We start from the raw sequence: 15831 nt of genomic DNA on the forward strand, positions 1-15831 counted from the left end.
TGGTATCCTTTCCCCAGAGGTGGGTTATCCATACTGTCAGAATTACTGGCTGCCATGTCCTCTAGTACTGAAACACGTGATGCTCTACCAACACCCGACGTGGTACAATGGGTCCCCTAACCAATGTGGTGTTCTTAGTTGCTCCATTTATCTCAGCTCCCACAGTAGAAAGAACCCTAGTGAGAAGGAAAGCTGAGCAAAGGAGGCCGTCAAGATGATCACGTGTGCGTTCTAGAAAAATCTTCCAGAACTTTGCCGTTAACCTTGGACACATCAGGAATTTAGAGTTTTGCATTTTCCTAGTTCCTGTTCCTCATCAAATCCCCTTAAAAAGAGAAATTGCAAGGGGGCAAGAGAGGGGAGGATGAAAGCCAGACAACAGACACCTAGATACTTTACTGTGTATTAATCCATCATGCACTCAAGTTAAACACTCTATCATTTCCAATTTAGAAATACAGAAGTACACAGTCATGGGTTATACAGTTTGCATTAAATCGAGAACCCTAGGAGTCTTCAGGGTAGGGTCTGAAGCCAAATGGTTGAGAACAAGGGGATGTCTCCTCTGTATCTGCATAGTAATTACTGTCTGGTCCAGCATTTATGGACATACCACAATGTCTCTCCAGAAACCAGGGGGAAATGTTCCATATTAAAACAGCCAATGGAGAAAAGGAGATGTTACACACACACTCAGAACCCAGTCTCCTCACTGGATCCAAAGTCCCAACGGTGGCGGGGGGTGCATCTACATATGGACAAAGTCATTTTGACGAGGAGGGAAATTGATTCCATGGAAGCCATTGCCCCATCAACCCTACAGGCTACAGAGTGATATAAGTAGGAGTCAGGGTATTTGTTACATAGAAAGAACCAACAGGGGAGGTCTGACACCATAAAGAACATTAAAGCACTAACCACTGATCTCCACTGCCCTGTACCTTCTAACAATCCTATGAAACCAACACTGCAGGACTGTACAAGAAAGCAGAAGGCCCGCTGGGATGGGTTAGTTATTATGCATGAACCTCTTTTTGAGATCACCTAGTCCGTGTGGTTCGTTTACAAGGCAGGAAACTGAAGCCCAAGATGGTACCCAAGGGCAAACAAAGGTTTGAACAGAAGAGGCTAGGTCTTGAGTAATAATTTCACAGCACGACTAACCAGGTTATTGCCCTGCCCCTCCTGGAGATGGAGCCCAGGGCCTTGAGTATTCTTGCCAAGAACTCTACCACACGGGCAATGTTCCCCGCCCTCATTAGCTCCTCTTGCACAGAAGTGTCTGGACTTTGAAAATATTAGTTTAAAACAATCATATTCATTCATGGCTTATAATCCGTTGCTATTGTTTACCATTCTTAGCTGGCTGTATCTAGATAGTCAAAAGACAGAGGCTATGGGGCCGCTGGGTTACTAATGTTCGCTGCCCAAGCAGAGGGTCTCCATCCCCAGCATCCATGTAAAAACTCAGGCACTGTGGCGGATGCCTATAATCCACATGCTGGAGTGGTGAAAACAGGGGGACTTTTTAGAGCTCACTGTCCATTTAGTCTTGGTGAGCTCCAGGTTCAGCGAGAATCCTCGTCTTAAAAACCAAGGTAGGCTCTCAACTCACAGTAGCAAGGGTCGCCTGCACAAGATCAAACCAGTTAAAATTCCAACATGGCTGAGGATAGGTCTCCTGAGGTCCCAAGAGCTACTTACAATTGCTGGCTGCTGTGGGGGAAGTCAGTTTTCTTTGGGAGGCTGCCCATGCTCCCAGCCAGACGCCCTCATACCTAGTCACATTTGGTCAGTACTAATAGGGCACAGTGAGTGCCCTAGATTTTTTGTTTGTTTGATTTTGGAATTTTTTTTTTTATCAACTTGATATAAACTTGCGTTATCCATGAAGAGGATATTCAATTGAGAGAATGCCTCCATCAGATTTCCTGTAGGTGAGTCTGTAGGTCCTCTCCTGGATTAATGATTGACGTGGGAGGGGCCAGCTCAACAGGGCAAATGGCACTCCTGGGTAGATGGTCCTGAGGTGTATAAGAAAGAGGGCTGAGCAGGCCACAGTCAGTGAGCGGCAATCCTTCATTGTCCCTGCTTGGTTTCCTGCCTCTAAGTTGCTGTCTTCGCTTTCCCCTGACAAGGATGATAACCTACAAGCCAAATGAACCCTTCTTCCTCAAGTAGCTTTTGGCCGTGATGTCTTATCACAGCAATAGAAACCCAACTAAGATGATGACGAGGATGAGGATGTGGAAAGGAGGACACGAAGTGGAGAGTGGCAGGGTTGGAGGGAGGTGGTGTAGCATATTTAGATCAGAATAGATTGTATACATTAATTAAAATTTCAAAGAATTAATAAAAATATCATTTTGAGAAAGACAAAGTGAAAGGGATAGAGTAAGACATCAGACACTCAGTATCAACCCCTGGTTTCCATACAAACATACACACACCTATGTACACAGAGAAACACACACACACACACACACACACACACACACACACAAGTCAAGGAGCGCTGGGTGTGAGCTGCAGTTCAGTGATAGCACAGGTTGTGGTTCCATTGCCATTGAAAATAGGAAAAATAGAGACAAAAAGGAAGGAAGGAAGGAAGGAAGGAAGGAAGGAAGGAAGGAAGGGAGGGAGGGAGGGAGGGAGGGAGGGAGGCAGGGAGGCAGGCAGGCAGGAAGGAAGGGTGAGTCAGTCAAAAAAAAATTACAAACTGCTATCCAATCCTGACTGTCTTCTAGGGTCTCTTACAGCCACCTGGTGATTCTCCCAGTCTTTCTACAAACATTTGTAAAAAGAAATATGGAAAAAGCTCAAAGGACCCCAAGGGCTTTGTCTCCAGACACGTCTCAGACACACTTTACAGGGATGAAGTTGAATTCAAACAATCCTGCAAAATCTCGAACACATTCTAAACTTCCTTTTGCTCCCCCCCCCCATTCCTCTTTGCATGAAAGGGTGGCCTCTAAACCCCAATCCTGTTCTAGCCTCCTGAGTGTGGAGATTCCAGCACAGGGCACCAGGCCTGGCCTCACACATTCTCTTATATCGCATCTGCATCGGTTGTATGGTTTCTCCAGAGTCAGACAAGCTCTTAAGTGGCAGGGCTAGGACTCCAAAGTCCTGTCCCACTTCAAAGTCCACATTCTTTCCTCCATACCACACTGCAAGGACAGAGACGCCCCAGGAATCTTGCTAACAGGCCTCTCAAGCTAGCGTCACAGAACCCGTTCTACAATCATTCTATACAGGGTTTTGATGGTCCGGACACATCCTTCCTGTTTCTGGTCTTCAGATTCCTCAAAATTAATGTAAATGTCACCTGTAGCTTCCAACCACGGCAACTGCAGAACGTGACTGCACATCACGGTACAGCAGGCACTAAGAATCCAGGCTCATCAGCCAGCTCAGTAACGATCACCATGCTATAACTTATAATAAAAGCTAATCTATATGAGAAATCTATGAGTTGAATATGATTGTCAGAAATGAGTAATGTTCTCTTTTCAAAGGAGTATTCCACACTGTCTTTTTGTAAATCCTATCATAACAACTGGTTGAAAAGCGTAAATATTTTCACCAGCTTAAACATTTAGGGAATACATTAATCACTGAGCTGCTGCTTCTTCTTCTTCTTCTTCTTCTTCTTCTTCTTCTTCTTCTTCTTCTTCTTCTTCTTCTTCTTCTTCTTCTTCTTCTTCTTCTTCTTCCTCTTCTTCTTCTCCTCCTCCTCCTCTTCCTCCTCCTCCTCCTCCTCCTCTTCCTCCTCCTCCTCCTCCTCCTTCTTCTAATTTCAATCTGCAAGCATAGCTCTTTATGATTTAGGAGAGTCAGAATTCTGCTTATGACTCCCATTCTATTGGCTACCACATTCTTGTAGTGTTGGGAAAAAAAAGAGTGGAATTGTGGGCAGTGTGCCATTTAGGGGTATCGTTTTATATACTTCTTTATACTGAATATTCTACTGCTACTGAAAATACAACTGGAAATCTTATAGTGAGTGAGTGCTTTGGTTTAATTTTGAAACACACACACACACACACACACACACACACACACACACAATTACAGTGTTTCAGCTGTCCACTTCATGAGGTCTATAATCACCTAGGAGATGGCCCCACTGGCTAGGATTCTGAACTATATAAAAGAGAGAAAATGAGACCATAATGAGGGAGGTAACCCAGGCCCAGCAAGACAAACATTGAATGTTCTCTCTCATTGGAAGCTCTTTGTTTCAAATCTTCATCTGTGAGTATATAACCTGTGGTAATTATAGAAATCAGGAAAGAAAACAAGGACCATTGCAGGCGTAGGGGAGCCGGGGGAGGGGGTGTGACAGCAGGGCAGTACAAGCAATGCAATCAAACACATGGAAAAGGGGGGCTCCTTAGGGAGGGGGAAGATAAGTCCCTATTGCTGAGAACTCCAAGCACTTCAGACACAGGGTCCAAAGACTCCTGAGCTTAAACGGACCTGAATTCCTCCCCACTGAGAACCAGTTCTCATGGTACCAGAAGGCATGATGCAAACTTCCAAAGGAGGGAAGCAACCAACAGGTCTCCTCAGCTCTGACACCTCTGAGCCACAACAATGACCAGCTCTACACGGTAACCTGAAGAGTGTCGAGCAATACACATAGCTGGGCCCCAATCAACAACTCTCTAGTTGGACTTAAGACCTGTTCAACAAGAGGGAAACAATGCCTAGTACTGGAAACTAGCGAATTGCTCAGTTCCAGTGAAGTGATGGTTACTGGAGGAGAATCTACAGCCACTAATCTATTAAGCCGGAATAATCCCTGACAGTGATCTATAAACATTTGTCCTTATACCTCAACAAGACTACACTACAGACAACCACAACTGTGGTGGTTTGAATATGCTTGGCCTATGGGAAATAGCACTACTAGGAAATGTGCCCTCATAGAAGGAAATTTGTCACTGGGGTGTGTGGGCTTTGAGGTCTCTATGCTCAAGCTCCCCTCAGTGTGGAAAGAGACCCTCCTCCTGGCTGCCTTCGGACCAAGATGTAGAATTCTCAAGTCCTCCAGCACATGTCTGTCTGAACGCTGCCACACTCCCCGCCATGATGATAAATGTGAGCCAGGCCAGTTAAATGTTTTTCTTTGTGAGAGTTGCCTTGGTCACAGTGTCTCTTCACAGCAATAACACCCAAACTAAGACAACAACCAATCAAAATACAGAGCTGGGAGTCCAGTCCCAATGAAAACATCTACAGTACTTCTCAAAGGCTCGAGGAACACTGTGAAAGAGGGTGAAAAGACTCTAAGAGCCAGAGGACCAGAGGGTTTTTTTTTACTATGAGATTGTGTCTCCTCGTAACTTCAAAAGCTACACCCGGGCTGGAGAGATGGTTCAGTGGTTCACTGACTGCTCTTCCAGAGGTCCTGAGTTCAATTTCCAGCAACCACATGGTGGCTTATAACCATCTGTAATGGGATCCGATGCCCTCTACTGGTGTGTATGAAGAGAGCTACAGTGTGCTCATATACATAAAGTAAATAAATAATTCTTTAAAAAAAAGGGGGGGATCCTCAAATCAGAAGCATTAAAGAATGATGGTGCTTGTAATTAATGGACTAACAATTCTTATCATTTATTATAAAATAATCTGTAGTGGCTATTTGGGTTATCACGCTCTGTGGAAATTCTTAGTTGAACACATAGATGAACATGAATAAAGTATTAAGGTTCATCTCTGTAATTTATTTAAAAAAAAAAAAGCTATACCCATGAAGTCTCACCAGCATGACTGCCCAAACATGTGTGACACTAAGGGACATGCAAAACTGGACAGGAAAACCCCCGCCATGAAGCTTCAACCATACACAAAGAACCACAGGCAACTGGGTAAAGCTGGGAACTGAATTAGCGGCACACCACTGGAAAGAGTACCCCAACCGATTACCCAGTGTCAAAGGTCAACCCTGAAAACATACGTAACATTATATGGTCTAACAGGTTATATTTTAGGGTATACATGTATACACACACACACACACACACACTGAGTGAAACAAGAGGTCATGAATTTGAGGGAGAGTGGGAAGGGGCACACGGGAGGATTTAGAGAAAGGAGATGGAAGGAAGAAATGTTGTAATATTATAATCTGAAAAATTAAATTAAGTAGGAAGCGAGTTGAGCAGAAGCACTTGTTGGCTCTTTTTCTCTGACTGGGGATGCAAAGCTGCCTCTGGCTTCTACTACTGTGGTTTTCCTGACGGAGTGGACTGTAGCCTCCGAGTGTGAGCCGAGATGGTCCTACAAAGGTCTCTGAGATGCTTCCAAGCCGCACAAATTTCCTGTTCCGAGCAATTGTTATGCTCTACACAAACAAGTTCTTTCTGAAACTAAAGAAAATAAAGCTGCCAGTTACCTCCAGTTCCTGTTCCTTTGTGCGGTACGATCTCAGAGGAACCCCGAGATGCCGCTGTCATTCCTTGGGCCGGCGTGGACACACTGTTCTAGTGACTAAGGCGCTACTGTGGGGTTCCGATTCAACGGCTTTTGGGAGTCTTAAAGTTCACATCCGTAAGATTCATGGAAGTCAATGTGGTCAGAAGAATTTGCCTGGATCTCTGCTTTTTTTTTTTTTTTTTTTTTTTTTTTTGCGATATCTACACCTAATTTTACTTTGTGGGTAAGCCGTGGCCCGCCCATCCTTTGGTAGTAAAAATAAGAAACTGAAATTGACGTTTTACAATGTCTTCAGAATATAGGTCATTTTCAGGCTTTCTTTATCTTTATGTTAGTCAGTAGATATTATTTTCTCCACCCACCCACCCATCCATCCATCCATCCACCCATCCACCCACCCGTCTGTCCGTCCATCCATCCATCCATCCATCCATCCATCCATCCATCCATCCATCCATCCATCCATCGATCTATGCTGGGTGTGGGTATGTGTGGATGGGTGCCCTTGAGTTCCTGAGAACCTAGGATGTCAGATGACAATTCTGAGAGATTCGTTTTCTCCTTCCACACTGTGGGTCCCAGGATCAAACTCAGATAGTTAAGGCCAGGTCCCCGCTGACAGAGACAGAGCTAAGACTCACGTCGCGTTTATATGCCACCCCTTCAATATTGGTAGCATCCCTACCGGTCACTTGTACGTGTCCGTCACAAAGTCTGCCAACGTAGTCGACAAGCATTTCCTTTTACAGGTTTGCCGTACAGCGTCGTGCACGCAGTCAGGGAGCCTTTCCTTACTGAAGCCTGCTTTCCTTTTCACTCCCGGCTGCCTTTTCCCAGTCTCTTGCTGAGCTGGAGCAAAAGCTGCTACAGATCTAGATGTGCCGGTGTCTGGGAAGGATCATGGAGCCCAATTGTTCTCACCGTGTCCCAGAGAAGGAACCCCATGGTATTCACAGGAAATGTAGCAGAGCCCAGGAATCTATGCTGTAATGGCTCTGCTGGGAGTTCTGGGGCAGGCTGGTCCCCAGACTGTAATATGCACTTGTAGGTAATCAAGTGTGGTGACCCCACCCCCACAGAGGAGTCACCCTAAGTCTCAGCAGGATCTCGGGCTAGTTTTATTTAGCAAACACTGGGAAGAGGGATTTAAAACATGTTTTTCTGGTTCCAAACCCTCTTTTTCCCACTTGGCTGGGGAAAAAAATAATGTTTTCTTTAGTCTCATAATTCAAAGAAAAACCTTAGTTGTGCTAGGCAGGATGTGTTAATATTTGCTGATCTATTTTTATTTCATTTATTTATTTAGTGTGTGTGTGTGTGTATGTGTGTGTGTGTGTATGTGTGTGTGTGTGTGTGTGTGTGTGTGAGAGAGAGAGAGAGAGAGAGAGAGAGAGAGCACGTGCAACTATGTCACAGATCACATATGGAGATCACAAGACAGATTCTAGGAGTTGATTCTCCCATCACACGTGTCCTGGGGGTCAAATTCAGGTCAACAGCTTTGGCAGCAAATGCCTTTACCCCATCTCACTGGACTGTTAACTATTAATTAAATACATATGTTTCATGCAAATATACTATACAGCCTCCCAAGCCTCTTTATAGACATATTATCTTTTAATTTTAATTTTAGTTAGAATGTCAAATAACAGATAACAGAATAAAAACAAATGCTAGAAGGTCAAATAACTAGGTAGGAAAATGTGGCATTTTAACCTGTACATGTCTTCAAACTTTTTCTTACTTTGCCTCCTACCCCTTCACTCTACACTGGCTGGACCCATCCCTTCCCCAAATTGTCCCTCCTCCTATTTTGATGTTACACGCACTCTATTATCCTCTCTTGTTTAATAACAATGCAATTATACTTAATAAAAAAGATACGTTTTAGTCCAATTTTTGAAGGGCAAGCAAGGTTTTATTAAGAAGTGGTAATGAAGGGCTGGAGAGATGGCTCAGCGGTTAAGAGCACTGACTGCTCTTCCAGAGGTCCTGAGTTCAATTCCCAGCACCAACATGGTGGCTCACAATGGAATGGAATCCAACGCCCTCTTCTGGTGTGTCTTAAGACAATGACAGTGTACAGTGTACTTACATAAAGCAAACAAATAAATAAAAAAAAAATAGAAGTAGTAATAAAGAAAACTAACTCCTGAAAGTTGTCCCTAGGACAAGGAGGGGGTCCCCAACATGGGTTGCCCCAATTTATGTTTGAGATTAGATATTGATATGGGCCTTGAACTTACAATCCTCTTGCCTCTTTTCTCTTACTCCTGTACTAAGATTAAAGATATGTAGAATCATGCCCTTTGCCCCCCTTGGGCCTCTTTCAATGGCCTATATGCATTTATACATACATGTGCATATATAAATTTAATTATAGACTCTGCATATGAGAGAAACCAGACCTAAAATTATTCTATAATACCACTGAATGCAAGAGGGAGTGAAAAGAAGTGAGGTAGTGTTCAGTTCCTAGGGATAGAGTATGGGTATTTCTGTTACAGATAAGTCAGATAGCAAGTTATACTGATTGGTGTATATACTGTAATGTGCCTATATCAACTATATGTGACTTCCATATACAATTAAAATTGTATCATAGTAAGGAGTTGTTGAAATGTAATTACGGTTTTTTTTGTTGTTGTTATTGTTGGGGGAAAAAAAAACCCTCTGCTTCCAGAAAGGTTAGACAATTGTTAGAGAGTGATGGATGGGTGACTGAATTAGAAATAACACAATGTTGCCAGTCCTAAAGTAGCAACTGTATCGACCTTTTCTACTGGGGCTGAGTTCCTGTTAAGCTCAGTTCTGCAGCTGTTTGTCAATTATAGCCCAGGGTGTACATAATTAAATATTCACTTACACTTTGATCCATTTTGTAGACAATATCTCACTCTGAACCTCAAGCTGGCCTTGAACTCTAGATCTTCCCACAGACTCCTCCTCTGAGATTACAGGTTTGCTTCATCGTGCTCAGTTTCCGAATGTTCTTATCTTAAAAAAAAAAGGTTCTAGAGATTTGAAACTACACACCAATTAGGAGACGCACTTCGTTATTATTTCCTTCAGGGTGGGTAGAGAACACAGAAGCTTTGGGCAATGGCTCTCCACTATGGGAGTGGTAGTGGCATTTTCTATTGGAGCCCAAGGCTGGAGCGGTAACAATAACTCTATGAACAGCCAAGAAGCCAATACAGTTTGATTATCCGAAGATGCTGTGACCTATCTAGGGCTTTTCCTACCAGACCCTCAGCATTTTGATGGCATCAGACTCTCAGGTCTAGATTATGGAAGACCTGGGAACATTGCAGATACAAATCTTCCCCCACGAGACTCTAGAGCCTGACCTGGATTTGTGGTCAGACAAGAATCTACATACAGCCTCTTAACAAAGAACAAGCCAAACGGGTCCACATCACCAATGCAGTATTTTGAAATCATTTTCTCCTTTGATTACATAAATTTGATACTATCTAGCTATGAAGGAAAAATGATAATTTGAAAGTATTCAGTAGGTAGACACTCACGGGAGCACATTTTTATGAAATCTCTCCTTTAACTGTATTGCCTTTATTTCCACATTGAGAAAGCAATGATCTCTACACAAAGACAGAACTGAGTGATTGGAGTTGCTGACTAAAGTCTGTCTCTCTCCCAGCCCATGAGTGTTACAATTCCCAGCCAGGATGACAGTAATAGATATGAACGATTGCATCCTCTGACCTTCTACCAACTACATTCTAAATCTGGGAGGATGCACAGAGAATGCGGTACTTGCTCTGAAGAAAGACTGGGACTGGTCCAGCCACGCCTTCTTAAAGGCCTCAGTATCCAATCTGGAGAGAGCCCTTTCGTCTATGCTTGTTGACTGCTACACCCGGAGGAATGTTTTAATTTTCTTTTCGTTTAAAAATTAGTTTTACCATCTGGGCACGGTCTTATCTTAATCTTTCAAAATCTTGGTTTCTTCCCTAAGTCGGCATTACAGAGCATTTTCAAATTGAACCAAGGGCAGCCACTGCATGAAACACAGAGGAGGCCCAGAACGGCAGCACCAATGGGGTTCATGCAGAACCAGGGGTGGGAGAAACTCAACACAGGTGTTTGTGATGCGGAAACTCCGTGGAGGCGTCACATGTTGTGGCCTGCTGATGCCCTGGTCTTGGCATCAGAATCAAACTGCACCTCAGGGTGGCTCCTGAGAACCATGCTTTCTAACAATGTCCCCTGCCCCCTTTGCATTCCCTCTGGAACTTTGGAGCTTACTAAGGGTGCCTCCCTTTCCCTACCTCACTGATAGATACCATTGTTCGCCTGGCTAGAGCTTATCACCAAGTGACATTTCATCATCACTCCTTCAGTAGGAAAATGTATCCCCACGGACACCGTCTTCTGCTGTTCCCATCTTTAACTGACTTCCCTGTGAGCACAGTGACAAGTCTCAGTGTTTCATGTGCAGTGGTGACAGGGAACGGAGATGGATGGTTGTCACATTTCTTGCCTGTAGGAACTGCTGAGGAGGTGGGGGTGAGAAGATGTTGAAAGAGCAAAGGAGAGAAGTGTCAGGTGGAGTAGTTGTTGTAGTACCGGGTCATTTTATAAAGATAGATGTGGGTAGGAAGAAGGGTGGGGCTCAGGGATGGAGGTCAAGTTACGGTGAAGGTTAAGATCCTGAAGAGAAATGGGTGGGAAGCCACAAAAGAGCCTTAAGCACCGATGGAAGGCACTTCACGCCCACCCACCGTCAATGCACACTGCGATTAAAAAAAAGGTCCCCTGTCACCAAGCCTCCCAGAACTCCACAGACTGAGATTTTAAAATGCTTTAAAATAGGTAATTGGCTTTTGACTTTAAAATAGCTCCCCACAGGTCTGCCTTAAATAACGACTTCATTACGCTGAATTTGGTCCTAACAGACAGCCTGGGGCCTAAAACAAAGACTTTTTTCTGAGGTTTATTTGTTTTTGTTTGTTTGTTTGTTTGTTTTGTTTGGTTTTGTTTTGTTTTGTTTCTACTGGCTTTACTTGTTTTTTTTTTGTTTGTTTGTTTTTTTTTACTGGCTTTACTTGTAGTGAGCTTATAAAACATTTATTTGCAGTGCTTCCTGTATGGGATTTTGTTATCGGTATTAGTAAAAAAAAAAAACATAATTAAATATCTGTGGACGGAATTGTTGGGTAACGCTATGTTAAGTAGCTGACGGAACACAATCTTCCCAACGCCAAGCCTTTGAATAGTTTCCTTTGGTGTTTTTTTAAATAAGTTTTTGTGTTGAGAATTGAACCGCAGGCTTTGTGTGTGGTGAGCGTGAACTCTGGTCCCTGAGATAACACTACCAGTCCCTCCTAATTTTGAAAGCTAATTATAAAAATGTCCGTCTACTTACACACCAGGTCATCTGATCCCCTGAAACTATAGTAACTGATAGTCGTGAGCTATCACGTGGGTGCTAAGAACTGACTGCAGGACCCCCGAAAGAGCAGTCAGGGTTTTTAGTCACAGAGCCATCTCTCCAGCCTATTATCTTATATATATAAAAAAAACCCCAGATATTAAAAGAAAATAACAACGAACAAAACCCCAAACAACAAACCCCAAGCTCCCCCACCTCAAAAAGAGCAAAGCAAAAAAAATGAGTGGTTGAGGTGTGATGAAGTCATAACTAAGTCACAAACGACGTTAACCAATCAGCTCTGCAAACGTCAATACTGCGGAGTTGTGTCTTCCGGTTTCCGGCTGCAACCCTCAGCACACAGCACAGTGCTTGGCACAACGAAGGCTGCAGACTCTAAAAACATGGAGTCAACGTAGCTCAGGCCGTGAGACTGCTCAACAGGTAAAGGAGCTTGGCTGCCAGCCAAGTCTGACAACTTCCCTTCTGTCCCCACGGACGGACAGACGGACAGACGCACGGGGAAGGAAAGGAGAACTAAAGCCTGTAGCACGTGCACGTGCTTTAAAGCACGAGGTTTGGGCTTGCTCTGAAGGGAACTCACTACGCGGAAAGACTTCTTTGCCATTCTAGGTGAGAGCGAAGGCCTCATTTTCTCTCCTCTACAAAGAAAGATCTCCTGGAGCTAGGATGTAGCCCAGTTGGTCAGCGTGCCTTTCTAACATGCACAAAGCTCTGGGTTTGATCCCCAGAACCCCACAAAGCAGGCACAAAATCAGAAGTCTGCAATCTTAGCCTCTGAGGTGGAGGAAGGAGAACCTAAACTCCAAGGTCATCCTCAGGCCATCTTATATTACATAAAATCAGCTCTAAATAAAGAGAGCGGGGGGGGGGGGGGCGGGGGGAGGGGCAGGGGGAAGGGAGAAAGGGAGTGAGGGAGGGGGAGAAAGGGAGTGAGGGGGGAGGGGGAGAAAGGGAGTAAGGAGGAGGGAAGGAGAGTAAGAAAGGGGGAGAAAGGGGATGGGGAGAAAAGGAGGGAAAGAGGTTTCTGGATTTATTACTGAAAGCAACCCACAAATGCAGAGCATAGAGACAAAACAAAAAATTCTTCTCCCTAAAGAGTATTCACTGTGTGGACAGTGGTGACCCTGCCAGCTTGGTGTGGTTAGATGACAGTGACCCGCTACAGCTTAAGTCCCTGTGTCAGTCAGTCATTTCCTGTGAAATCCCTCACAGACCCACTTCCGGGCTCCAGTATCTCCTTTCGGTATCATAACCGGTTTGATGGCATTTTCATCCAATGTGGGGGCTGGGGTAGAGATAAGGGGTGGATCATCGGGGAGCGAGAGAGCCAGAGAATCAGGATCCGATATGGAATTGGACAACTTTGTGCTTGTTTCTTGATCCTGAAGTCTCATAAGGATGAAGCCTGAGGTCAGGGCACACACCACAGTGATGGGAAAAGTGACACAGGACAGAAGGACGAGCTCCATTCCTCTTATTGTCACAGGGATTATGTAATGCACAGTGTCTTGGCCCAGTTGCTGGACGCACCCCCAGCCCCTGAGGATGTTCACTGATGGGACGTTTCCCCATGTCCGCTGGCTAGCTTGGAGAAAAGGAGCCAGACCAAGGCCTGTAAGCGGTGGGGACACAAGGAACCTGGCACAGTAGTCTGTAGGGGGTGGTGATACTTAATTCCATAAAGGATACCTTATGACTCTAGTTGACCCTGACACCTGACAGGCTTCATGTGTTTGCTGACTTCCAACACACACACACACACACACACACACACACACACACACACACACACACAAAACCGTATGTGCTTGCTGCCTTCCAACACATGTGTGAACATACACACACACACAAAACCTTATGTGCTTGCCGCCTTCTAACACATGTATGAACACACACACACACACACACACACACACACACACACACACACACACACGTCTCTGCTAAACTTATTTCCAGGTCAGAAAGTCTACCTCCACAATCCTTCTTTTCCCTAGTCCTTTGTCCTTTCTGGTAGAAGATTTCTTTCTGATGTACAGCAAAGGAGAAAGGATATTCCTTCTTTTCCGGCACTAACAGAAACAGTTGAAACTCCAGGCTACTCGAATCTAGGACCAGATTCCATCTTCACCTGGGAACAAGGCTCCATTCCCGAGCACACAGAGATAACGAAGTTGAACCTAACATCTGGTGTGAACTGTACAGTGAAAACAGTACCAGATGCCACAGGGGGAATATGTCTGTGTGTTCTGAAGAGAAATTAGCTGCACTGGTAAGACAGCTCAGCAGGTGTAGGTGCGCTGTCCGACAGCACAAGCCTAGTGATAGGAGTTCAATCCCCGGAACAGACTCTACAGAGCTGTCTCTGACCTCCATATATGGGCCCCTACATACATCATAAGCATACATGTAATACAGCTTTTTAAAAAAGAAATGGTTGCTGGAGAGATGGCTCAGCGGTTAAGAGCACTGACTGCTCTTCCAGAGGTCCTGAGTTCAATTCCCAGCAACCACATGGTGGCTCGCAACCATCTGTAATGGGATCTGATGCCCTCTTGTGGTGTGTGTGACGACAGCACTAGTGTACTCACATACATAAAATAAATAAAATCTTAATAAATAAATAAATAAGGAATGGGTAGAACAGAGTTATCAAGGCACCATAATCAATGTCGCTCACTCCTCTTGGGGATCTTTGTGACCTGAAATCTTTGTGATCTTTGTGGCATCCCTGAAATAAAGTCTCACGGGACGTCCTATATATCTGTCCTCAGTCACCCGGCCTGTCCACTTTCTGCCTCTAAGACAAGTTCTGGGATTGCCTTTCTAGTTCAGTTGTTAGGAATGCTGCCTTACCAGAGATCTAAATATGTGTAACTGCTTTGAGTCCACTTTCAGATATGTAGGTAGCTTCCAAAAGCACTCAGAAGTGTGCCACAGACAAGGCTGTCACGCAGAGTCAGGACCTCCTCCAAGAATGGCAAACATAGGGCCATCCTTACTTAGAACTGACACCCGCAAGCCACCTGGTGCAGCACTGGAAACCAGTACACTGGGACATTCCCAATGCAGCTCACACAACTTATGGGACCCGGTTTTGAAAAGCAGCCCAGGTTTGAATCAAAGCGGGGGTTTGTTCTATCTTCTGCTTGCAGCCCGAGTGGCATACTCTGGCCTCATTTCCAAGTCACCATAAACCATCAAAAAGACTCCCCCTAGGTGAAAGCACAAGGCTGTAAACAGGAATTGCTAATAAGAAATAAATTACTGAAACCCAAAAGTTGGGGATTCTCTTGCTGCCTTCTCCAGTCGCAAGCACTCCTGAGTGTCTGTCTCCAAGCTGCTACCCATTCCTCTAGGCAACAAAATCTCGGGGCTAGGTTTGTTCAACAGAGATTGAGGCCTGAGTACCAGAGCAAATCAGAGTGCTGCCTTTGTGAACATCCAGAGAGATTTCCAAGGTGCTAGAAAACAGCCCATCCACAACGATGCATGAAATTTGCTGAGCAAATTCCCTCAGTTAGAAATATGGCCTGCTTAACTTTGCACGTTCTAGAATGCCATTTTAAAAATCCATCTCCCAGTATTGAGGGCTTCCACCCTTATCAAGAACTATGACCAGGGTTAATTCCACAGATGTGCTGAAAACCCAATACACATCTAATAGGGCAGTGTTTCCAGTTCCTGAGATATTCCTCAGGTCGCTGCTTCTCGGATAATTTATAAGACCACAGGGATGGCACAAAACTGTCAGTAAAAGCATCCGCACCCATCATTTTCAAGATCCTAAAGTTTCTTTTCAAGTAATTTAAATGAACCAGTTCTCAGGACTCTGTAAGAACTCTGAGCAATGGGGCAGATAAACACACTTGCACACCCAGTCTGACAGATGCTTTCGAGCCCTGTCACCCATGCGGTGGGAGAGTGACTCCCACGAGCTGTCTGGACCTCCGCACCTCCACACA

At 44.6% G+C, this 15831-nt stretch overlaps 1 protein-coding gene across 2 annotated transcripts in view; it reads right to left on the reverse strand.

Annotated features, from left to right (window-relative positions):
* The window catches only part of Gcnt2 (glucosaminyl (N-acetyl) transferase 2), a 70522-nt gene that overhangs the window by 24567 nt on the left and 30124 nt on the right, over positions 1-15831 (reverse strand).

This window comes from Rattus norvegicus, chromosome 17 (genome assembly GCF_021556685.1).
Source record: "Rattus norvegicus strain SHRSP/BbbUtx chromosome 17, alternate assembly SHRSP_T2T, whole genome shotgun sequence".
NCBI classification, from domain to species: domain Eukaryota; kingdom Metazoa; phylum Chordata; class Mammalia; order Rodentia; family Muridae; genus Rattus; species Rattus norvegicus.